This window comes from Prenolepis imparis, unplaced genomic scaffold (genome assembly GCF_030444845.1).
Source record: "Prenolepis imparis isolate NDT839.2.m4 unplaced genomic scaffold, iyPreImpa1.0 SCAF_5, whole genome shotgun sequence".
In the NCBI taxonomy this organism is placed as follows: Eukaryota; Metazoa; Arthropoda; class Insecta; order Hymenoptera; family Formicidae; genus Prenolepis; species Prenolepis imparis.
The window spans coordinates 16,547,448-16,573,851 of record NW_028141163.1 but is presented as its reverse complement, the minus strand read 5'-3'; the positions used below and the strand labels follow the sequence as shown (position 1 = coordinate 16,573,851).

The 26,404-nt window shown below is 37.0% G+C and overlaps 1 protein-coding gene and 1 long non-coding RNA gene across 21 annotated transcripts in view; one reads left to right on the top strand and one right to left on the bottom strand.

Moving 5' to 3' along the window:
• LOC145936227 (uncharacterized) overlaps nucleotides 1–26,404 on the bottom strand; it is a 274,129-nt gene that overhangs the window by 25,661 nt on the left and 222,064 nt on the right. For 2 of the 7 annotated variants that reach the window (XR_014425353.1, XR_014425352.1), the window contains exons 1-2: nucleotides 8,441–10,093; nucleotides 7,587–7,695 (exon numbers count right to left, since the gene is read on the bottom strand). This is a non-coding gene — a long non-coding RNA (uncharacterized LOC145936227). Of the gene's footprint in view, nucleotides 1–7,586; nucleotides 7,696–8,440; nucleotides 10,099–26,404 lie in introns of those variants that run through there. The other 5 variants (XR_014425354.1, XR_014425355.1, XR_014425356.1 and 2 more) reach the window with 5 other exon arrangements.
• LOC145936221 (protein muscleblind) overlaps nucleotides 10,217–26,404 on the top strand; it is a 382,974-nt gene continuing 366,786 nt past the window's right edge. For 13 of the 14 annotated variants that reach the window (XR_014425345.1, XM_083038188.1, XM_083038194.1 and 10 more), the window contains exon 1: nucleotides 10,217–11,270. The gene's annotated coding sequence lies outside the window, so the exon portion shown is untranslated. Of the gene's footprint in view, nucleotides 11,271–13,203; nucleotides 13,717–26,404 lie in introns of those variants that run through there. The other variant, XM_083038184.1, reaches the window with a different exon arrangement.

The window sequence follows — 26,404 nt, the reverse complement described above, 5'->3', positions numbered from 1 at the left end:
CCGGGCTTCCTGCTCGTAGAAGTTTCGAAACACTTGCATTCGCGTTATTTTTTTTCGTTCGCGACGCGCGACGACGCCCGGGTTTTAGCTATCACAATCTTCGACGCGTTTCGGTAAAACGCGAGACTCGCGAGAGTTTATTCGCGCGCGAATAAAACCGAAGCTCCATTTTCGCGTCGCCGCGCGTCGCGAACGAAAAAAAATAATGCGAGTGCAAGTGTTTCGAAACTTCTACGAGAAGGAGGCCCGGGGAGGCATCGAGCAACGAAGGAGCAACCGTGAGATGAGTAAATTTAAATTGTTTAATAGTTACATAGTTCCTGATTATTTTTTGAAAGAATTTTGCAATTTTTATAGAGATAAAAAAACATACTTTTAATATCGAAGATATTCTAGAAATATCTTCGATATTGAAGGTACGTTTTTTTTATCTAAAAATTGCAGAACTCTTTCAAAAAATAATCAGGAACTATATAACTATTTAAAAGAACCTTAAAACTCTGCTCAAAACTATTAGAACTCGATGTGTAAAAAAATGTGAAGTTGGCATCCCTATTTTTTGAAACTGATTTTCGTTATCGTAATGACCGGAACTATGTCTAAAAATTATCAAGAACTCTTCCTATGATTCTAAATAACTCAGAACTCTTAACAGAACTATGATAGCATAACATAGGGGTGCCAACTTTACACACCCTTCAGATTTAGATTTAATTCTAGATATATCATATAAATATATTATATAGAGATTATATACAAAAATATCAAGCTTAAAATTATATTAAAATATTAAGAAAAAATATAAAATTCATAAATATGTATTGTAATAATTGGGATAATAAATTGGAAGAGATATATTAATGTATATGTATTGCAAATCCGAATTCAAAATTCATAAAACCACAATTTAACGTAAACAAGAAATTATGTATGCACAGAGACAGATGGAGATTTACCTCAGATTTACCTCAGATTTAGAATTAATCTCTTTTAAAACATTAAACACACACAATGCATAAAAATTATGGGTTAATAAGATAATAAGTATATTAACATAATTAACATAATTAGCAAATAATTATTAACTTTCTCGTAGTAAAATCATTTTAAAAAATTTAAAACAGCAAATTATATACATAATATATAAAAGAGAAAGAAGAAAAAATAAACCAAAAGCGAAATAGGGGATAAATTATACCGAGTGCAAAGTCAATTTAAGTTATCGTAGAGGTACTTTTTTTCGTTAAGGGAATCAAGGGAAGCGATATATCTTGAGTCCGTCGATCAGCAGTTCGTTAGTCGAAGCGGTCGCGACTTGAACGATAATTTCGCGCTCTCGTTTTTATCATTCCCAATAAATTTTCGGGTATCGTCGTGTAGATATATACAGGGACAGAGTGTGTCGAGCTCCCACGAGACCTCGATGGTGCGATCACGCGTGGCGTAACGAGCAATTTTATCGCTACAAGAGGGATTATGAGGCTGGCATCTTCTCGCGAAGATTAGGCGGGCAAGCAGGGCAAAGCAGGGCAGAGAGAGAACGAGAAAGGGAGAAAAGCAGCGGTATTTTCGCGAGGATGGTGGCGGCGGCGCGATATAACTCGCGTGGTGGATGGGAACGCATTTACGGGCCCCGTGGTGCGACGCCCCCGAGTTATCCACGAAAGTCGAGTTAGCGCGGGCCCCTCCGTCTGTAGCTTGTTATCTTATTGTATTGTTAGCGCGGCACACGAGAGAGAGAAAAAGACTGAGAGAGAAAGAGGGAGAGAGGGAGAGATCCGCCGTCTTGGAGCAGGTTTCTTCTCCCCCTACACTCTTCCCTTCTGTGCTGCTCCTTTGTACGGACTCTTGTCCTGCTTCGTCATCGGTATTTCTCTCTCCCCCTCTCTATTCATCTTTCTTCCGACGTCTCTTGCATCGCCCGTTCGACCCTCTTCTCTTACCCTTCTCTGCTTCGACTCGTACTCTTTTCACTGCGCACTCGGTGAATCACCGAACTCGCCTGTAAATCGTCCACGAGAGGCCACCATTCTGAAACCCCTCGAAATCTTGTGGAATTTTATCAGCGCGTTGTTTCGTCGTTCTCGTGCGACAAACTCACATTTTGCTGTAAACCTTATTCTACAAGACAGCATGTATATGTGTGTGTGTAGACAAATATATCAAGTTATGATTTACATAACTGTATCATCTTGCTGTAGTAAAGTTATACTGCTGTATTACGAATGTATTATTTATTAATCAGTTGTTTTTTTTTAAATTCCATCAGAGTAACGTTAAGTTTGAAAACTTCAAATATTATTTCACAAATAAAAAGGAGTTTCTAATAATCCTCTTTAAAAATGATTATTTTAATGATTTCAATTATCGTGTTTCGTTGCATCTGTCAGAAATATACGTAAATTTTTCAGTAAGGTTTTTTCCATGTTAAACAAAACTATTTAAAAAATTTTTAATAGTTTATATTTGATATGTGCCTATCATTTTTTGTAAATTTCGGCAAACACACACACACACACATAATATCGTGCGATCGCGAAAAATCCGTAATCGTTTCGGGACAAGGAGAGCGAGATAGAGAGAATATACCGTTCAGATTAGCGGGCAAAACTGGTTCTGTTAGACCACGACTTCCGCCGACTCGCGCACATACTTTCTCTCTCTCTCTTTTTCATCCTGATTATTTGATATTTTCTCCGACTGGAGTCTTCGCGTTTGTGTAACTTGGCGCTGCCAAGTGCGTTCGCAGCATCTCGGAGCGCCGGTGTCAACGGTGTTACCGGACCACTCTCTCGCTCGCAAAACGAGAGAAGAAAAGAGACAGGACAAGAGAAAGGGAAAGAATATTTATACGTACATATGTGCGTGTATATGAGAATGTGTGCGTACGTGTTGCAAGCGAGAGAGACGTGGTAGAACGCGCTGGTAGAACGAGAGAGGAGGCGAACCGTCTTCATTATGCTAATGCCGTGCAACTACAGCTGACCGTGGCCAAAAATAGATGTAGATATCGTGGGATGCTGAGTCGAAACCCCTGAGGGGATTTTTACACTCTTCTTCTTCTCATTCGGCCATTCTGTCTCTGTCTCTCTCGAACTATCGCCTATTTTCTCGCGCCTGTCTCCTCTCGATTCCGCTCAGTGTTTTACGCTTGTTCCTCGATTCGGGCTACATCCTGGCGGAATGAAATGGTGCCGAGGGTGTAGATCGAATCGCTGTTTCCCTATTCGTGCTGTACGTTGTCGAAAATCTCCCTCTTATTGCGTCTCTCGATCCCTCCCTCTCTCTCTTCCTGTCGCCACGATCCCTTTTTCTTTTTTCGTGTGCAGAAGATGCGCTCATTATTCGACTATTCTCCCGGACGTTTCCGTGGAATATTTTACCTTTGTAATAAACCGGCCGCGATAGCATTTGAAAAGGGTCGAAACGAGTATCGATGCGGAAGGTGTCGTTAACAATGTCATCCTTTTATAAAATAACCAACACGATTACAATCATCGACACTCTGTGTCAAAAATTGCATATTTATAAGCGCGTACTCTTTCGTGTCAATTTGTTATATTTATGTCGGACACATCATCATAAATATATATGTATATATAATACTTATTTAATTATGAAAAAATAGTAATAAATATAAAACTTTGAGAGAGAGAATGTGGATGCTTCAATGTACCTTGCAATTTGAGATGCATTTGTAATATAGCGACAAACACAAAACGTCTATTGCATCGTTTGGCAAAATAAAAACATATTTTTTTACAACATAATATCTTTCCTACGATATTTTTTTCACAGTCGCAGAATTATGCTGCTGCCTGCAGCTGTAAGTTATATATATATATATATATATATTTTTTTTTATGTCATGCATTATGCATGTCACGTGTTATAATACGCGTATTAGTAACTCATTACACGCCGATACATATGCGCTGCTCAAGATAACGACGTCGTTCTAGAACGTATAGCTTACAGTATGTATATGAATATTATAAGAGAGAGAGAAAGAGAAATTGCATGTAGAGATATGTTCATCAGACACACATTTTTCAGTCAAAGTCAAATTTCTATATCAATTTTAAAGTCTGAATTTCATCTATTTTTGCATTTCTATTCTTGCCATGACATTAATACGTTTGAAAATATTTGATCAAATATTACGATTTAATTAAAATCATATGGCAAATAATGCGATTTTATGAAATAAAATTAAGATTAAACATATTCTTTTATAGATACGGTTGTTATAACAATGTCATACTTCCTCAAAGCGTCCTTGAAAACGAATCACAAAGTATAATTCTGACACGTGGCTTTACAATAGAGCATGCGTTTTAAAATCGATGCCCCTGCTTAACTTTTCAGCACAAACCACAGCATCATATGACACGTGACGACACGCGACGTGTCATATGATGCAATAGCATAATTGTTGAAGCAATGTTTTTTTAACAAGGATTGATACCGCAAATTTATCACATATATATCGGAGTCTTAATGTATATTTTTTATACATAAAATATTGTGCGTAAAATGCAATTATACGAATTTATAAATCGCATCACTGATGATGAAAAGGAACATATCTATGCGAGAGATCTGATATATCCTATTTGCAATCTACTGCCTCTCTTCCTCGCTGCCTAGTGTTGTATCAACATGTAGCTAATATTGAATAACAGGTATCGACGTGGATAATATTATCAGGCATCGGTGGCAAAGCGTAGATATCTCGATAATATCGAAATACCATAAGCGTTTGTATCGTATCGCGAATATATTCGAAACGAAGCGAGATGAGGGAAAGAGAGAGAGAAAAGAAAAAAGATGACAGCTGGCTGGCTGGCAAAGAAGAAGCGAAAAGAAAGAAGCATAACGCGGCGAGTCAGCAGTTTTTGTTAAAAATTTATTCAGTTCGGCTTCATGAAAAATATCACCTCGTACCCCTCGTTTCTCGTTGTTACGTGTCACACCTCGGCGCGGCTGCCTTTGTCCCCTCTATTTTCCCTCCGTTTCTCTCTTTTTCTTATCTCACGTGTTCCGACGAGTATTCTCTGTTCCCTCTCCCGCGATCTATTTCTTTGTCATCTATATATTTTCTCTTTCTCGCTTTTATACGCCCGTACGTGCCTTGCCTTGTATGGAGCGTGCGCCAATTCGCTTATTCATTTTTCAATGTTACGATGCGATACCATCCGGCATTTGGCGCACCGAATAATTTCGCGTTTCGCGATTATGCAGTATTACAATTACCCTGTGCACCGACGCAGGAAACACGTGTGTATTCAATAGCGCGTTTTACAGCGAATTATGCCATGCGAAAACCGTCTGATATAAATCATAAACTGACAACATTTCGAGCAGCTTCCATTTGCGATTTTTCATCTCGTCATCTAAATTAATTGACAATCAAACATAATTAAAAGGCAAGTTGAGACGCCTAGTCTTTTACTATTCCAAAAAATTCTGCATTTAAAAATATTAAGAAATTAATTTTTATTCAATTTTGTATAAGCACTCTCTTTCTGGTTAAATTAAATTTTGTTGATGAAGTAAAGAGAAACTGTTATATTATAATACAAGATTGTCAAATAATTTTATATTCTCTTTAATTTTTATTATAAAAAATTATCCAAGTATCAAAAAGTTCATTAAAATTAAAATTATAATAAATTAAAATTGAATTATAAAATTTCAGAGTCTGTCATAAGTATTAATAGAAGCTTTTCGAAAAAATATTTTGTAAATCTTTTTAAATAAATAGAGCTTTCTTTAACACTTAATGTGGAATATTTATTCAAGCACGCGCAGATTATCAAAGTTCAAGTTTCAATCGTTTCGATTATATTACTACAACATAAAGAAATCAGTTAAGGACAAAACGGTGAATTTTCGTGCAGACGCGTACTTCCGCTCCTATAGATTGGTATATGGGTTTTGAAAATGGAAAGTGTATTTATCTCAAGGTAGACGTAGCTGAGCTTATCAGAGCCAGCGACGCAGGAATGGCGCGTTTCCGCTTCCGCTGCGATATCGAAACTCACTCAAGAAAGAGTTTTGCACCGGAGATGCTCACCAGGCGTAACACGAAAGCAAATAGACGTTCCTGCGATTGTAACAACGAGCTGAGATTAGAAACCCCACTAACGACACGACAGACATTTACGCGCTTCATTTCTCCATTTTCTTGCGAAATATTTCTCTCTCTTCTTAATTATCAAACGTTTCCATTTATCGATTGAAGGAGACATTCTGATGTTCTGTCGTGCTAATTAATATATTAGCAGACTATTATTAGTTGCGATATTAAGTCTTGCTAATTGATTTTTAAATAAAAATTTTTGAATACAAAAAAATTTTTACTTTAGTAAAATAAAATATTGTTTTATATATATGTACACAGAGAGAATTTTCTCGTAAAATTTACCCTGAAAATCATGGTAATCGTGGGATAATATGGTATGGAAAGAATTTTATGAGAATTTTTCTGATTAATATTTATCACAATAAAAATAATATCTATCACAATATTATATAAAACATGTTTGATTAATTTTACTAAACTGCATAGTAAAATTAATCAAACATATTTTATATTTTATTGTAATAGATATTATTATTTTTATTGTAATAAATATCAGAGAAATTCTCATAAAATTCTTTCCATACCATATTGTCCACGATTACCATGATTTTCAGAGTAAATTCTAAGAGAAAATTCTCTCTATATATGTGACAATATGTTGACGAAGATATAATGGTTGTAGAAAAAATCGATTTTAAATTAATCATAAGATCTATCATTAAAATTAATGGCGCGATCGTTTCCTTTATACTGTGTTCCGCGACACATTGTACAAAAGGAATAAAAGAACGAAATGTATTCCGTGTCACCGAGTTAAAGGACAGATGTAAAAGCCGATATGCGAGAGTTCACATGCAAAGGAAGCACGGGTGATCCATTAGAGTCAGGCAGCCAGCGTCTGCTTTCACTGCGCTTTAGATCGACAGGACGAAACCAGCACCGAATCAAGATGAACCACCGTGGATGAAGTGCGGCCGATCTCTGTTGTGACATCGCGACTACGATAATCGTGAACATGCGAATAACAAGGCGCGTGTGAGAGATACTGAACCGATGTTGTGTGTGTATGCAAGAGGCTCGAATGATACGCCATGGTCCTCTGGTTTGGAATCAGACTCGAAGGATCTCTCTCCGGCTTTGTACGAGGATACAGAATATATCCCGAACACGCAGGATGTTTGCGCGTGGGCTGTTGTTTAACATCTCTATTTCTCTTCTATACTTTCAATCTTTTATTTTTTTCGATCGATTTAGTTATGAAACTATTTTAGAGATAAGAGAGAGAGATTTTACAATTTTTAATAGGTAAATATTTATGTCGGTTTGACAATATTTTAATTATGATACGTATTTTAGTTTTTAATGTTTTTATAGATGCATTTTAGTTTTTAATCTCTTATTTGCTTCTCACTGGTCAATTCTGAATTTAGTTTACTTTGTTCTTTCTTCATATACTATAACGAAGATTGTGCTAGAAAGAGAAAGCTGATTCGCTTACCTTTGGCTGGCCAGTGGAATCGGGTCCATAATGGCTGGTAATCTCTAGGACTCGTTGATTGAGTGCCACTTCCTTTCAGGATTTGATGTTGACGCAATTTTGATCCGACCTACGCATACAGATACAGACATTTGTTGATATTGAGTTGCAAAAATTTTGAGCTTCAACGAATAAATCCGTTGGATATTTATTGCTTTTATTATAATTGCTTCTGTGACATAATATGATGGCAAAAATACGTATCATAAATAATTTAAATAATAAATAATTGTAAATAATAAATAATTTAAACAATTAATTTAAAAAATCTTATTCAAACACACGAGAGTTTTATTTTGCATAAAATTATTCGTTCAAATAAAATTCAATAATTATGTATTATTATATTTTCGTAAATATTGCGTTTGTGTATACGCATAAACATAAATTTGAAATCCTTTGTTAAGACAAAATTATAGTACATATCAGGTAAGTCTTTGCATAGAAAACTAGCAACTTTGCCGGCATTCAACGTGTTAACACTTAAGTAGTTCTATGAATTTTCATGAACTTGCATATTCATGATGTCATTTATTTTATAATATTATGTAAAAACGCCGTGCGCAATATATTTAAAGAAATTCAAGCAAATAAGTCAAAGAAAAATGAAGGAAATCTAATCGACTATATATACTTCAATTATTTATAACCGTGAAGGTTAGGTTGACACGCAATTATTTGAGTGCGTTTTAGAGAATCGGAGGTGTATTGTAACATTAAAAATGCGAACGATAAAATTGAAATATAATAACTTCTCTCATATATTAGAAATAAAAAATTGAGATCAAGTCAGTCAGTCGGTCTATATAACTCACCGATTTTTGTACGCAGATTTTTCATCGTTTATAAAGAGGAAGCTTCCATCTCTGTATACACTCACATAACTTTCAAAGCGAAGATATTAGTGTTCCGCTTCTAGCTGAGATCATTCTACTTATCGCGTGTTTGTAAGAGGAGATTTTATTGAGCCAATCAAGCTTTGGAGATATTCCAGCGAGGATCCGATGAATCAGAAAGTTTTTAGAGACGCGTCGCGTTAATCTAACCTAACCACCACAAGCGAGCCCCCCACCGCAAGCGAGATTACAAGCCGGATAGAGAGGTCTAACAATGCCGATGCCGATACCGATTTTGCGTATACATATGCACTTCCTCTTCTCCCCTCGGTTTCGAAATTCAGGCGCGGAAAGGATGCAGGACAGTTGCAGGGAATCCGAGAACTCGCGCTCGAATTTCGGAGTCAATAAAGCGCGACCGGCCGGATTCCGGAATTCGGTCGAGAGAGTCGCGCGTCATAATCGATGATCGAGGATCTCGAGATCGAGTTTGATTATCGAACACACATTCAGACGCATCGCGACGACACACGTTCCGTGTGAAAAATATACGCCCGCGATCCGCCGCCTCTCTATGGCATCCGAGAATCTCTCTCTCCCCGCCGCGCGCTTAAACCCCATCGGCGTCGGTACAAAGAATTTCCCTCCTTCACGCGCACATTCTTCGTCTACGTTCCCGCTTTCGAACTTTATCACTCTTTCCTTCTCTCTCGCTCTCTTTTCCGCGCGCGCGGTGAAACAAGATTACTCCGCGACGTACAGTATACGGTAAGTTCTTCTTCGTTGTGTTGGTAGTAGTGGCGGAAGGAAGAAGATCGCAAGAGAGAGAGAGAGAACGTTTGAAAAGGACGCTACGAGTTGCAGTAAGTAAGAGAGAGAGAGAGAGAGTGACTGAACCCCTCCACCCGCGCGAACGGCGAGCGTGATAGTCAGCAGGCGATGCGCGACCAAATCTAACCTAACCTAACCCCATTGCCGGTTCTCCAGAGCGAGATGAGCGAGCGAGCAGACAGGCTGGGTCGTCAAGCGGGCGAGAACGGGACGAGGACGGAGTTACGGTCATATGGGAAACGAGAGGATGCGGAAGGGGAACGAAGGGAAAACGCGGGCATGCGCGTCGAGGCGGTTTATCGAGCCGCGGAGAGGGGTTTCGGCGGCCTCGTCGTCGTCGTCGTCGTCGACTGGTAGGGTGGCGGTGGCGGTGGTGGCGATGTGGATGTATGTAGGACCGCGAGAGCGAACGTGGGAGCGAGATGGAGCGAATCACCGGGACGGCCGAGAGAAAGAAAGCGCGAGAGAGAGGAGAAACGCAACGCGCGAAGCGGGAGAGAACGGGGAAGGAAAAAAGACATATCTCTGTGGTAGGCGCGAGCGAGAGAGAGAGAGAGAGAACGAGACAATAGAATTACGCGATAGAAGGAGAGGAGAAGCGGAGTTATCTAGCGGGGGCGAACGAGAGAAGCTTTTGGGATAGAGAGAAAGAGAGAAGGAACGTACCGTGAAGCGGGTGGATATCCAGCAGGTGCGAGAGAGAGAGAGAGAGAGACTGCGAGAAGAAGATGCTCCGGTGCGATGTGGAGTACGTTGGAATGCGGCGAAATGACGAGAGAGAGAGAGAAAGACATATACACCACACGCGCGGGCGAGACTCCACGATAAACTAGAGTGGGAGCGAGACGGACCGCGAAGGAGAGTCGTGATGGTGGGGAGGTTCGCTGGAGCCGGAGAGGGGGGGCGCTGCCGTCGGGCAGTCGCTGTCGCGCCAGGCCCCCGCTAGCGGCTAGCAAGCAAGCAGTCGCAGTCCCGTCGCCTAACCAGCATCGCTCGCCTTACCTCTTCACCCTCTCTCAAAAAAAAAATCGCATCGAGGCTTCCGTCAGCTGCATTTGTAATACACACCCGTTTCCGTTGCAAGCGCCGGTTGTATATCAACGACGTCGTCGTGTTTGCTGTCGCCTCCGACGTACGTCGCCATTGCCGTAGCTGCCACCACCGCCGCCGCCGTCGCCGCTGCTGCTGCCGCCGCCGCCGCCGCCGCCGCCGACGCAGCTGCTGCCGTCGCTGCCGCTGTTATTGCCGTCGTCATCGTCGCGACACGTAGTACGTCGCCGTCGTCGTCGTCGTGTTGCAACGTTCGTCCAGGTCGCGTGTGCCTCGCCGTCAGCGGCTCGTACCGACGTTTAAACCCCGGCGAAGTTTGACATTTCCGGGTCGTCAGAATCGCATCTCGAGCTCAGTGAGAAGGAAGAGCGAGGAAGTGAGAGATACACAGATACGAGAGAGAGAGAAAGTCGCGGCGCGCGCGGAAATTGAGAAAAAACCAGGAGAGCTCGTGTGATCGGGGAAAGCTGATTATGAGTTGAAACGTTGGTGCAGCAACGGCGGTTCAGCAAACGCGAGTCTACTAACGTCGTGTGTGAGAGAGGGAGAGAAGAGAAAAAAGAGAGAAAGAGAGCGAGAGCGGTGGTTTTTTTCATTCGTGATACAACTCGCACGGATATATACCGTAATACACCGTCGTCTGTGCGCGCGTTCGTGTTCGCGAAGTACACCGGGATTTTACGATAAAAAAGTGTGTGAGATATATACGGAGACACGCAGTTTTCTCGGAACAGTGGTGTTCGATATTTAATATACTCGCGGGATATATATAAGTGGCCGGCAAGTTTTATTTGAAAGTGTTTTGTTGATTGGTGACAAAAGGAGAGAATCTTCCTGAATTATCCGCTATCTGGGACAATTCCTCGTGTCAAGGTGACCAACATTACGGCAAGATCGCGTCTGAATCCGCTGCGTGTTCCAGAGCAAGGTAAATGCCATATACAGAGTTTCCTATTTGCGGTTTACCTACATAATAGGTAACACCTGTTTATGTGCCTCTACGAGAGTGCATCTCAATGCGTGTATGTGTATATATGTGTGTGTGCGTGACGGATGCTGTGGGTGTGACGCGTATACGATCGTAAATACGGGAGAATAGGCGGCGATTCGTGGGGTGATGAAATAAGATCTCGCGATAAATGACATCTTTCGCGTGGGTGTCCGTGTATATGGTATCGTTCGCTTCAACGTGATTAATATGTATATATTATGAATATACGCGTTTAGAATCTACGCGTCGCGCGCGCGAAAATGACGTCACGCGGTGTGTTCTACGTCGCGGCGGCTGTGTTTGTTCTCTGAAACTCTTTCCATTCGCGCTCTATCGCGTATTTAACGCGAAGAGTTAAATTAGATTAGGTTAGCTATACGCCGATAATCGCGATATCTTGTAGTTTAATATCTTGCAGATTTTGCGGTGGCACGTTTCTGACACAGTAAATATTAATGTCACGTGCACAATTAATGAGAATACACGTCTTAAGATGCGAGTTGCTTATTCCACTGAATAGATACTTATAGAGAGAAGTGTGTCAAAGAAGAAATTTTAATTTCTACTCTATCTGCGCGCGAAAGTATGACGTTGCAAAAACTAATTATTGGTTTTTTTATTAGTACGCGCTAAAAGGGATTGAATTGAACAAAGAATTGTTAGACGAAAAAAATGCCAGTTAATTCTGGATATCTATATATAATTCTTTTATATTGTATATATATCAGGGTTCTTTTATATTGTATATAATCAGGATTATATTCAATATTTTTATACTGTATATTATATCAGGTATAATCAGGATTATTCAATATTATAATATTTTCTATCGAAGCAGTCTAAATCCGTTTAAAAGTCCCTTTTTAATTTTAAATACTCAGATTTCATATAACTTATATTTCGCATCAAGTTGCATTTTTAATTTAAATCAAGTTTAATATGAAAATGCAGATCGAAAATACATTGCAGTGGCTTTTTTTATACATATCAAATGTATATTTAATCATGCATATATAACCATCCGAGTTAAATATTGCATTCAATTGTGATTTGCATCGCTGCAACTGAAAATGTTATTAAAAGAATATGATGACGATATTTACGAATTCGATTAATTGTAAGTGATGATTTACATCTTGACAGTTTGACACTTTTTATATTTAGTACAGTTAAATATGAAAGTATCAATAATATATTACAAACTTTTCAATAATGTATTAACGTTGAAAAATTATTAATTGAGAATGATTAAAAAATAATGTATGAAAAAGAAAAGAAATAATATTTAATTGTGCAATATCTGAAATGATATCTATATAAATAATATCACATGCAAAATATACAAATGTATGAAAACGCTCTTATGATTAATTTCTATCTCAAAAGAATAATATTGTAAATCATATTATATCGTTAATTATTTCGTCAGTGTCATTTCTCGCTTTTACACGATGCTAATTAATTTTTTATCTTGCTGACGGAAATTTTGATCGAATAATTTGCACAAAATTCTAAGCAATTAAATATATATACAATTTTTTTCTCTTGGCATTTATATTCTTTGATTTATGCATTTGAGATTAATCATTTCCTCATATATATACATACCAGAAAATGATTAATCTAAAATATATATATAAATCGAAGATTAATATAACAAACAAGAGAGTAAGAAGAGATATCAAAGGAAATGTGATCTGAAAAAACGAGATATACAGAGTATCGCGCTTAGTCTATGGTCTATGTAATTTCAAGCGCATTGTAATCGAGATATATATATAGAGAGAGAGAGAGAGAGAGAATGTGCTGATGAGAGAGAAAGAGAGACCAAGAGGGGGGCGCAAGCGTCCCGTCTGAAGTTAGTCGTTGACGAGCTTCAGATTGGTAGACAAATGGGAGCGTGTGGCTACTCGAGTTTTCAACGTTTTCGTCGCCAGCTCGCCAGCGATTATCGTTATCGCGTTCGTCGGTGAATTATCGCATAACGTCCGCGCGATAGCTGCGTTTCGAAATTCACGTTCGTCTCACGTGTCGTTCCCTCCCGCTCGCTCTCGTCGCGATAGCATCGTCTCGCTTCAATTGTTCGCTGGCGATCGCGGCGAACGCCGCACGTAACCTGAAACCTCTCCGCGTCGGATTCCGCGAATTCGTGTCTTGGGCCGATTCCACGAATGCGAGTCGGTCAAAGGTGCGTGCACGTGCTCGATGCTCCAAGGATGATGTGCTTGGGAAAGATATCGGAAAAATTGTGAGTTTGTTAAAATCGCGCGTGAAACACGGTGTGTCTGGAAGATAGCGACGCAGACTTTTTCGTCGAAATCCGTTGGCACTCGGCGACAACGTGTTTGAAAATCGCAGTTGCGAACGACGTTGCTCGACTAAAGTACGTATGTGTGTATACATAATTTCGTTATCGCAACGCGAAGCACTTTGAGACGCTTCCGTAATCTTTTTATTGTCTAAGGTTTGGTGGTCGTTTCGTTTAGCTACACTTTTCTACGTTTCATTTTTTTGTCGTAATTTTTGTTTTCAAAACTATATGCGCCCGCATTTGGAAATAAAAAAAAGATAGAAACAAGATAGAAACGTGCAGTTAAATAAAATGGAATTATTATTGAAATAAATGAATTGGAATTTTTTTGCGCAAGCGCGATACCTTTCTATATCGCGTTTTTTTCACATCACATTTCCTTTGATATCTCTCTCTTTTTTTTCTGTCTTACTATTTATATATTAATCTTTGATTTATACATTTTAGATTAATCATTTTCTGGTATTTTATATACATATATGTATATGGAAATGATTAATCTCAAATGTATAAATCAAAGATTAAAAATCAAGGCAGGACTTTATGCAGGTTTTTTATTCGTAAATTTTTCAATAGTTCTAAAATCATTTTTCTTCGGAATAATATACTTTACGAATGTTTCTTTGTAATCTATTTTATTTATTAGCTGCAAGATGCATTTTTCCGAGCTAGTAAAACTGACATTATATATGTATAATTAATATACATTTTTAATTCTCTTTATATTAATCATGGTCTTAATGAATAATTACAACGACGATTGACAATATGTTTTACATTATTGCGATTATAACGATTATAATATTACACAATATTAATTTGCGGGAATTATCAATAAATACATAGGTATCATTTATTTTCTCATTTATGTTTAATTGTTCGCTAATTTCACCAATTGACTAAAATGGATTTTGAGGATTGGGGACGCGAATTTAAAGCAAATTTCAAACTTATAAACGATAATCCGGATTACAGATTAAACAAACTATCACGAATAAAATATCAATAAAAAAAAATTAAGAAAAATTTGTATAAATTACCTTATATAAATTATTTTATACAAATATTTTTTTACAAAAGCTTAAATATTTCGAAAATCACTAATTAACGCTTTTTCATGCTGGTTGATATTTGTGATCGTTCGTGCTCGTTCGCTTGATCGTGATTCGGGCTTTACACGCGAGTTATCATGAAACGCGTACATTTTCGCCTGACCGGTCAAAATTACAAGGGACGCGATATATTCATGTGCCTTCTTGCTCGTTCGAATCCCAGGATTCGTTTTTACAGCTTCGAGATTCGACGAGCAGCGCGCGATATTTACACCACGTGCTTCGCGCGTTTACATCACGTATCGTATCTCCGATCGGATCGCATTTCTCTTGTACAACCGGCCGCACTGTATTTATTTTTTTTTTTTTTTTTTTAACGTAACGTAACACGAGTGGATAATTTTCGCTGGGGGGTGAAGGGGGCCGAGGAGGAGGCGGGAAAGAAGAGGAAGAAGTAGAAGAGACGCTTGACAGATAAAGCCGCGCGCAAAAATGCGTCGCTTTGCTCTCGTAAGTTGGCGACGCGCGTCCGCGTCGCACAAACGCATCAAATTACAGTACCTTCCGATGGGCGTGTCCCACTGACATTCCGACCTCGCCGTCTTTCATCTTTCCTATTGAAGGCTTTTCTACTGTGTTCCTCTTCCTCCCTGCCGCGCGCTCGTAGGGACCCTTTTTCTAGCGCCGGCGTCTAGTCGGCGGTTTTCACGTGTTTATAGTACCCGTAGGAAGTCGCACCTACCTACTGAAGGTCTGACGCCCGAAGGTCTTTACAACGATACCCGTGTAATCGATACGTTTTTCACAATGAGACTTAGGCGACTTTACTAGAATGTTTCACCGCAGGTATAACAGTTGTGACAAATGCTCCATAATGATGTGACATGATCGTTAGGTTTATTGGCAGGTGTTAACTGCCTTCGATTTTACATAAAACGCACCTACGCATACATTTGCGTATAATTTTTGGTATATATTAAAATATTATAATATTAGATTTTTATTATATAAAGAAATCATATCTCCAATCAGATCATTCAAGTTTTAAATAAACAAAGATTATAATAGAAAGAATTTTTTCTCTGTTTCTACAATTAGTTCAATATTAAGAAAGCTTTAACAGATAGAAACATTTAATATTTTTATTACATTTTCTTGTGAAATGTAATTATTGTATTAAAAATTATATATATAATTGTTTCACGAAAAAATGTAATAAAAATTTTACAGCTTTTTTAATATTAAACTAATTATCGAAAAAATTATATTATCAATATTTACAGTTTTCATTTATAGTTTTCTTTTTTCTTTGGCATAACATAATATCGCGAAATGTTCGAGGAAAATAAAATGGACAATATTATCTTTAACCAGATAAAATTGCACACGGTTTCGGAAGCGAATAATTTAAATTTTAATAGTCATTGTAATTAAACGAGCATTATGAACATTATGAGCATCCAAGTTATGTTATTAAGTGTTCTTTTTATATTTATTCTCTCATATATGTATAAGTGACTTTTATTTTCCACCTCTCATTTGAACGCTATCAATTCACATTATGTAGAGGTAACTGCGCACACCGGAAGTTTACGTCAGCCGGGAAGTACGGTGAATCCCATTCCGACATTCACTCATTTATAGCTTATTCTTTCGAGATTTGATCAAAGGTCACAGAATGCAATTTCATAATGCCGCATGTGGTTCAAAATTTACGGATTATGTCCAGAACTACACGATGAATTAGTAAATGCTCTTGTGCACATTTTTTTCTGCCGCATCATCGAATGAAAAATTATCTCGGTGACATCATCGTTGGTGACCATGATGTGTACATACGAGAGATTGGAATCGCAGAAGTGTTTTATATGGTCCATGACGTAACGTACGCGAAATTATCTCAGGCTGAATACTCGCAGTTTCGAGATCTTTGTATGATTTTCCCATTTTTGACTAATAATAATTAATTAAAACTCGCATTATACGGCAAAAAATCTTACTCTCGTATTTGCCTCGCACGATTCGTTCCTTACTTTTGTAAATTTGGCACTCCATACTTCAAAATTTTTAAGTTTTTTTTAGAATTCTGGCATTCTTTTGAATAGTTCTAGAGTTCTACGTAAGTATTTTAAATAGTTCCAATGATTAAATACCAAAAAATCAATTTTTAAAAAGTCAAAACATGTACGAACAGGATAATAAGTAAACGCTTCTTGCCTAAAACACGTATGAAACGCAACCAAATAAAAATACTAGTGAATATTATATTAAATGTTTATACAAAAATTAATGTATTTTTATATATATCGAGGGGTGTCTCACTCTCGCAATATATGTACAATTTTTCTGGAATTATGCATTACTTCGCATTGATTTATAAGCATAAAACAATAATAACCCAGACAAGATTATTTAAAAAGTAAAAATGATGTGTTGTTATATGATGTTTATTTAAATATATATTTTATTAAATATTATAATTTATGAAATTATTAATATTTGATATTTAATTTGTTCAAATCTAATTTTATTTGTATTTTGTGTGGAACGCTATGCAGAACTCTTGTTCGGCAAAAACTCGTAAAAAATGTTTTAAAAATAAAAGTTGATTTTCAAATGTTAAAAATGGTTTTTATTTGAGAAATAAAAATTTTTTTGAACAAAAATAATTAAAATTTCGTACAAAATCAGGTTAAAATGTTGCACAAATACGATTCGATCGGAACTGTTACTTTTCTTATATGAATTACAATTTGGGCATTGAGTTTTCAAAAATTGATTTGTTGCATTTAATTGCTACAACTATTGGTATGATTGACATAGAACTGTAGAACTATTGTAAAACTAACTAGAACTCCGAAAAAATAATTTATTTTCATGATATGGTGCGCTGCGTGAACTTGTCGCACCATATTTTCGAATTCAATTTTTTTGTATTTATATATATAATCATTGGAACTATTTTAAATACTTACGTAGAACTCTATTATTTATTTTTATTTGCAATTGACATAATTTTTCTCCCTCAGAATTTCTCTTAAACCAATCTTTTTAAATTGTATAAAAGACGAATTCTTTTATAAAGATTTTATGGAATTTTAAATTCAATGCAAATAATTGGTAGATATAAAAGTGTACAAGGCATTACAAAATTCTAGCACGCTCTGTATCTCTTATTCAATATTATATCCAGATATAGTATTTCGTAGCTCAATATTGTGGCCGGAAGTTTATTCAATAACACTATATTATCTGATATAATATCGAGAGAGAGAGATACGATGTATTACAAGCATTTCTAGACGCGTGCATGCTGGTATCGGGGTATGCCTCGTTTTAATTTTAGTCTCATGACAGACTGCGTTCATGTGAGGAACAGGCGGGTGGCGTTGACCCGCCGGCATAACCTACAAATATTTTTCCCCTCTGCTTCTCTACTGTGCCCCACCCTATTTCCCGTTTTACCCTCCCTCCCTTTTCTCGGTCCTTTCTCTTTCTCGGTCACCTCGGGCGATACATCAACGTAAATCCACGGGCGTTCTTGCGTTCCCCTTTTTTGGATGCTCCAACGAACTCGCAGTCTCGCTTGTAACCTCTCCCTTTTCCCTCTTCTCACCAATCTTTTCGTCTCTGTCCGCCCCTCTTCTTGTCGTGGCCTGTTAACCTTCCCTTCTCTTTTTCCCGATCTCTGTACGATTCGGATTTCATAGCCGATACGGTTCCAGCGTGCAACGTTTCGCAATGCCAGAGCATTTATTTGACGTGTTCATTCGATAAATCGCGCGATAATCGGCCCGATTCTTAATGAACTCTCTTACTCTCTGTTTTTCATCGTTTCGAATAATATCACGCACTTCAAAATCTTTTTCTTTGAAAATAAAAGTTACTAAACGACGAGGTTCTATAAATATACTTTGTTAAAAAAGTTAGATTTAAAAGTAGAAAAATCCAAATTGAAAAGACGTTAATAATAAGTTTTAAGCGAATGCAGATTATATTAAGTGAAATCAAGCTACTGGAATAAAAACACAAAGAACAGGGATATAAAAAAAACATCCGAATGTATTCGTGCGCAAAATTTTAGCTTTCAACTTTTTCATCCGTAAGAAAGTGAAAAGTTATGTAATCGACCTTTGATCGCACGTCCGTTTTAGAATAACAAAGGTTGTTGGAAATTCTGTCCTATTTTGTTCGCGATGATGGATCGATCTCTAATGAAGTTGTACAATGGAATTTGAAAAAAATACATGCATACTTAGAAATGATTCAGGAAGCTTTTAAATTCAGTGAATTTCGAACAGGCAAATAATGAAAAACAGCCAACTACACTTTATTGCCACTCTGCATTACTTATATAAAAAGATCATGATTTGATATTTATATGTAAATCATAATTGTTTACGCGTGGATTAGTTTATTATGCATTCAATATCGTTAGTACATGCGGTATATGTAATAATTCATTAATAATTCATATAAACATAAACAAATATATAATTAAATTAACGGGAATCTATATTTCATAGAACCTAATATATTCATATGCTAAATAGTTCAATAAACAATATTTGGCGAATATCGAAGCAATGCGAAATTTTATGGACGAATGACGAAACTCTATTTCTCTCTCTCGTTCGCTTTCCCTCGACGTTATAATTTTTTTTTAGAACAACTCTTGATAATGATCTCGGTTTTTTTCGATTCGCGGCTTGGTTGCGTCGTAATTACCGCGTTTTCGCGCCAATTCGTGCGGCTTGCCGATAACGGGTTCGTTGGCGCAGAATTTGATCCCGCGGGAACGATAAATATTCAAGGGCATTGCCCTTTCTCTTCGCATCCTATCCCGAGGAATTCCATAGTGCGGGAGAGAGAAAGAGAGGGAGAGAGAGTATGCATTTTGTGCGGCGTGACAACGCGCGCGTAGCGCGGCCGACTTGCCGACAATGAGTCGGAATGAATGATTTGCAAGCGTTGAAATGCATGAACGAGCAGCCAGAGCGCAACGTCCGATTGGGATGGTGAATAACCCCCCCGTTGCACCCGCAATCACGCTCCCCCTCGCGAATTTATGGCTTCAAAGCGGCCCGACGCATCCACCGCGCCTCGTCAAATTGCTTTTGAGCGGTTTTTTAACCCCGCGCTCTCTCACACGCGACCAATTTCGCGTTCTAATTGCACTTCGCCCACCGATATGTCACGCGTTTGTCGAAGGAATTTGGCTGCTTTAATGGGTTTTCTTGAGAATTTTTCATAGAATCGAAAAATGGTAAACATATAGAGACCGAGAGGTGTCTCACTGTCGCAATACATTTTTTCTGGAATTACGCATTACTTCGCATTGATTTACAAGCATAAAACAATAATAACCCAGACAAGATTAAGACACCTTAAAAAGTCAAAATGATGTTGTTATGACGTTTTTTATAAATATATATTTTACTAAATATAATTTATGAAATCAATAATATTTGATATTTAATTTGTTCGGATCTAATCTAATTTTATTTGTATTTTGTGTGTGTTCAACTTTATATAAAAGAAATTTTTATTAAAAATGGTTTTCTAAGTTAATTTTTAAAAATTTCTGAATTTTTTAATTACGAAGTTTAAAACAAAACATTTTTTTAACTTATAATTGGGAACACGTAACTTTTTGTTATATCTTTATTATAATATAATATTTTAATTTAGGTGTTCCAACTAAATATTTGTAATATTAATTTTAGAAAATATTAATTAAAAATTTTTTGCATAATATGATTTACAATAATATTACAATAAATTTGTTTTTCTTAACATTTCTTTTTATAATCATTCTATAATTACATTTTTCTTATTAAATTAAACAGTACTAATTTATATAAAATAAAATAAAATAAAAAAATGGAATTATACGACACATTACATAAAATTACTTAGAATTCTCGGTAATTCGCAATACATGTACAAATTTTTGATGAATGAGACACCCCTCGATAGAGACTTTGCTTTTTGTCCGCGCGATCATTGTTAATGTTTTAGATATCGATACTTTTATTAAGGCAATATTAAATGAAATGTATGAATGGAAGGCTAATTCTGTTATAGATATATATACTGTACATTTTTATTAATTGTATCAATTGTAACAATTTCTATTAATTTATATCATTATACATTTTTTAATTTTATTTAACATGTATTTATTTAACATTTCTTTAATTACATTGTAATTAAATTTATTATTAATTTTTAAATTTGTCTTTTGAGTTATTAATACAACTGAATATTACTGAGCTTTATTTAACATTATAAATACTTCGCTATGTGTATATATATGTATATACAATATATTTTATCATTTAGTAATTTAGAGAGAAATTTATATATCTATAGCTCTCTGAAATGTGTGCGGATTCGAAACGCAAAATTACCTACCATTCATTCTCGGTATTTCGCTTATGTCTTGATGCGTTCTAATAAATGAAATTCCACTACATTTCAGAATAATTCGCGTCAATAAAACGGCTCGAGGGTGGCTTTTCTCTGGAACGTTATTTTTTAATGCGAGTACTCGTGGAAAATGCCGGTATACTGTTTCTGATCTCATGCGCGATGCGCTTTTAGCCCAAAAACGCCGCCCGTAGAGAGGCTCGTTGGGACGAAAAATATTCCCCGTTTAATTGCACGCAACCATTTGCTTGCCATGAAAGCCACGGGCATGTTGTAGGAACGGACTTGCTGAAAATGATACTGCGATATGTCGCGATGTTGCTCCTAATGTAATGAGAATTGGCGGCTGAACGTTGAATATTTTTCTCCTCGACTCTGCCTCTTCACGCAATTTGGTATTTTTTTTTAATAACGTAAGGGCTTCCTCTTCCGTGGTTATATTATTTGTACTCCCCTAAGATTAGAACGTACGAGTATGTTTGTGTCGGCCAAAGTTATGTTTAGCATTATATTTGCCTCGGTATTCGCCTCAGAAAATTAATATTGCTTACGAAGAACTCATATAGAATGATCTATATCACTTTATCACGTAGCGTTTTTTGGGGTTGATTTTTTTGTATAAAGTATAAAGCGTCACCACAAAAACAAATTTATCTTTTAAAAGCAAATTTCTTGATAAAAATATGTATTCGGTTCTCCTATGAAAATTGAACATAAATGACAATTTTGTGGCAAATTAAAGATTTCATAGTAATATAATAATAATAATAATAAAATCTTAATAAGAAATAAAGTTTGAAATTCCGATTTATTAATATATAAAAAAAAGGTTATTTATATATTTTATTGAGGATATATTAACTTATAATTAATTTATTACAAACTATTCCAACACAGTAGAGTGTATTTTGCGTTATTCCTAATATTTCTATATTATCATAAACTTGGATAATGATCGATAAACAGTATCGCGTGTGAAGTTTCGTTGGATTTAAAGTTCGAAGGTTCAAACTACCGAAACAGTGACGGCGCAGTGATAATTTCTCGGATATTTTACGAAATATGTTCTCCCGTCGTGGAATCTCGGCAGATGCGGCAAACTTGTTGGGTTCATAGATACTTAAATGCCGAAAGTGTGAGCATAAAGCCCCGGCGTTGTGCATTTGCACCGCCCTATTTTAGCGGATGCCACGGCGAATCGATATCGCCATTGTTTTCTATTCGGTTGATAATGCGCCTCTGCCTTTATACATATGGTGATCTTCGCTTTAACGCATACTTTCCCATTGTTCGCGCGTTTGCCAAAGATAAAATTTTTATAAAATCAGGCCTCGTGAGACGTTCGCACACAAAAGTATATCTACTTAAGTACCTAAGGGAATACTTTTTCTAGAGTTTAAACAAAATTCTTACAAAACTTTAAAAACTAGATTGTGAGATTCTGCATATAATTTTCACTATTATGTGGCATATATTAAAAAATTATATTTCCCAATCTATCAAATTCTATAATATAATACTTTTTTTTTACATAATATATGTTGACGCAAGAAATATAGAGAGAATTTTAAAAATAGACTTCGATAAGAACTAAATAATTGCGTGGAACATGCTATTTACCTTGGCTATAAATAGCTGGTGACTGAAGCGATATGAGTTTCTAATCTTAAAATTCTTATTATTGTTAAAAAGACAATTAGTTGACGAAAACAATATTCCAAAAATAATATTTTTCTTACTTTGACGATTTCCTGACTCGATCTTTCTCGTTTACACGTATCGCAATTTAAAGTATTCTCCACGTGAATTATCTCATCGACGCGTTTGCAAATGTAAATATGAAAATGCAAATAACACAGTTTGCTTACACGTAATACCCTTCGCCCTACTAAATTGCTTACTTTTCAGCGAAACATAACTGCAACACTGTACACATAACACAGCTTATGTTGGCATAAATTTCAGGCGTTTAATTCTTCGTTTTCACGCGTTGCTTCTCGCACCACTTTATTGTGTTTATACTAAATAAACCTTTGAAAAACTGAGTCATTAACAACCGAAACGTTGAGCCTGAATAATGTAACGTAAATTGTGCAACTGATTTTGGTTAATTAACTTTGATTAACAAAACGACCTTTTCCAGGTCGCAGTCTTATTTAAGGAACGTCCTACTTTTAGCGGATTAAATTTCGATTATGAATTTTCTACGACGAATTTCGAGTTTTCAATCTTTCATTAGAATGATTATTTAATCATTAGTCGCATCAACTTTTTAGCACGTCGAATAAGAAAAATTTCGAGTGTACGATTTAACAATAAGAAGAAGATAACGAAGTCAAAGAGACAGTTCGTCGATATATCTTTTTTTTTTTCCTCTTAAGTAGCGAAAATTCCCGAAACACCGATTTATACGACGCGCGAAATGGAGTCTAATTGTGCCCTGGATGAAATAGCGATTCGCGTAATTCGTAAGCGAGGAGGGAGGGGGTAGGCGGGCTTGTTACAAAACAAATTGCATCCTGCGAGCTCGCGCAGCCAGCCGGTTATTATCCAGGCGCGATACAGGCTGCAGCCGAATGTCAATTACTTCTTGCGTTAGCTCGCGCGCTACTTTGTTGCGACCGGTAACTTCCTTAATGAACGGAATTCGGCTGGTGCGCTTCGACTGGGTGGAGGGGCGCGATGTGTTTCCGGTCTTCCTCTGCAACTTCCCCGGCAGTGTGCTGATGCAGAAGAGTAGGTTCTTCTCTGTCCGTTCTCGCGCAAGAAGGCGGCGCTACCCGTTTCGCCGGAGATTCTCTTCTCCTAGGATTTTCTATATACATATATACAGCGTATTGAAAGGACGACGGAGGGGTGCAAAAAAGTCCCCGAGCAGAAAATAGTACACTGGCGAATTTATATCGGGACGACGCTTTCGCTGGTACACGCGACCGTGTCTTATTTTTACGACGATGCATGAATTCTAAACCCTTTGAAAAAGATTCACTTGCTATATCGTATCGCGGTATCGAGGTTTGCTCAGATCTACGTTGCTCCGCGGAAAAGCTCTCGAGAGCCTCTTTCACGGAATATTTTTTGCTACTTACTTTCTTTTCGCTATTCAGTTTCAAAATAAACTGTCGATCGAAGATTGTATAATGTATAATGATCTGTATAAAGAAGAATTGCATAAATTATTTAATTCGATTTCGTTTTCATTATCTTACTTGGCGGGAGATGGATATTCTAATTGACTCTGTGAAATTATATATGAATAAATGAACTTATATACGATATGTCAATCAAATATGTGATATTTTCAACTTGACGTGTATTATTTAACATTAATATTTGTAATGTATATTAAATCTCAAACATTTAAGAGTTACGTAAAAAATTATATACTTGGAAATTTAATTTTATTTGATGGAAGATATCGGCACATTTTTGGAATCGTGATTACGAATTTATAATGAATGCAACTTATGCGATAAGAGAAATGTTCTTCTTCGACACACATTTTCTCTGTTATATTCCAGATTAAAATTGAATTGAAACATTTGACAAAGCGGTAAATTTTCGATTCGAACATTAGAAAATAGAAAAGGCTATATTAGAAAACTTACACGAACGTTACCTGTTATGCGTGACAGTTATCAGGGTCGTATTAAAGGCGCGACTGGAGCAGGCACGAGAAAGAAATACGATAATATCGAAAACGTAGTTTGCTCCTTCGGTACATACCTAAAATCCTTTTAGCTAATTTAATCGGACCTAATTCCATTACACAGCCGGCAGCAACCCTTAAGCCCGGTCGTTCCCATTGTTTCATTCCGTTAATTTCGCTCTTCTTTTTTACTTTATTCCCGGCTCGCAGCACAAAGGGAAAGCCATCGGGTGAACGAGCGTGCACATGCACACGCGCGCAGAGGCTGCACGTGCCCGCTCGTACGGTCCGGGTAATCAGGAGCAATCTATCGGAAATGTTAAAAATCATTTTTTCTACCTCATCGCTCTTTGTCCTCCTCTTCTCTCCTCTCCTCTCCTCTTCTCTTTCTCGCACACACCTCTGCCTCTCTCGTTCTCGTGTATTCACTCAATCGCCGGCTCTCTCTGTCGACGTATCGCGTCGATGGATTTGTCCAGTCGACCGCAATCACGTATCCAACCGTTGTATTATGATGGCTTCGTTATAAATGGGCCGTCTGACAAATAAAACCTCGCGCAATGAGAAAACCGCGTGTCTGGTTTAATATCCACTGTGTCGCCGTTTTCAATAATCGGTACGAGATTATCTTTTTTTTTTTTTTTTTTCCCATTTACATTGTGCTTGATGTAAAATATAAATATATATATTAAAAATTAAATAATTAATTAATTTTACTAATAAATATTTGTTCAACATATTTTAATTTTCATATATTTTTTAAATCACGTTTTAAAGCTTTCTTTCGTTGCTGTGAGTATTAAAAGAATGTGAATCCATAATATCTTACATTCAAATTAGTTTTTCATCAATTTTATATTATCAAAATTTTAATAATTAAAATTTTTTAAATTATATAATTGCAACACATACATAAGTAATGATATTATATATATATTTTGGCAAACAGAAGGAATAAAAAGGATCTCAGGGATATTCAGCGCGTCATGCTCTTGATTAGAGAAAGATTAAGTTAGGTACAAGTATTTTCAAGATTGACAAAGACTGTATTATCTCTTGGGAAGGAATCTTCGATGTTCTAATTCGATTTGCGTCTTACAAAGAATCTCGCGCTTGCTGCAACTTTTAATGACACTCGGAATTAGGCAAAGTGTCGAGTACTCTATCGCGCACTGGGTTCCGTATAATTGAATAAGAAAGTAAATTGTCGATTTTTCCATGGCTGTCGAATATATTACACGCTTGCACGTTGTTCGACACACGTGCTTTCACACGTGCACGCGATAAGATAGGCGCGTATTCGCGCGTCGAGTCCAGGGCATATAGAAAGGGCATAAAAAGGGAGATTAATTAGAGATTCAGTCGTTTTGCAACGTCGGATTCGACTCAGACGATGAGAACGACCTTGGAAGGGTGCGAGGAGCTCTCGCGGCGACAGCTACGAGGACGAGGTCGAAATGCTGTGTGAGATATTGATTCGGCCGGCCCTCTTTCCTGCGGTAGTCACGTGAAAGAAGAAGTGGACGAAGCTCGAAGCCGCATTCGTGCACGTATATCGATTCGACCGGCAGAGAACGAAAGAACGGGAGCGAGAGAGAAAGGGGGAGAAAGAGAGAAAGGGAATGAG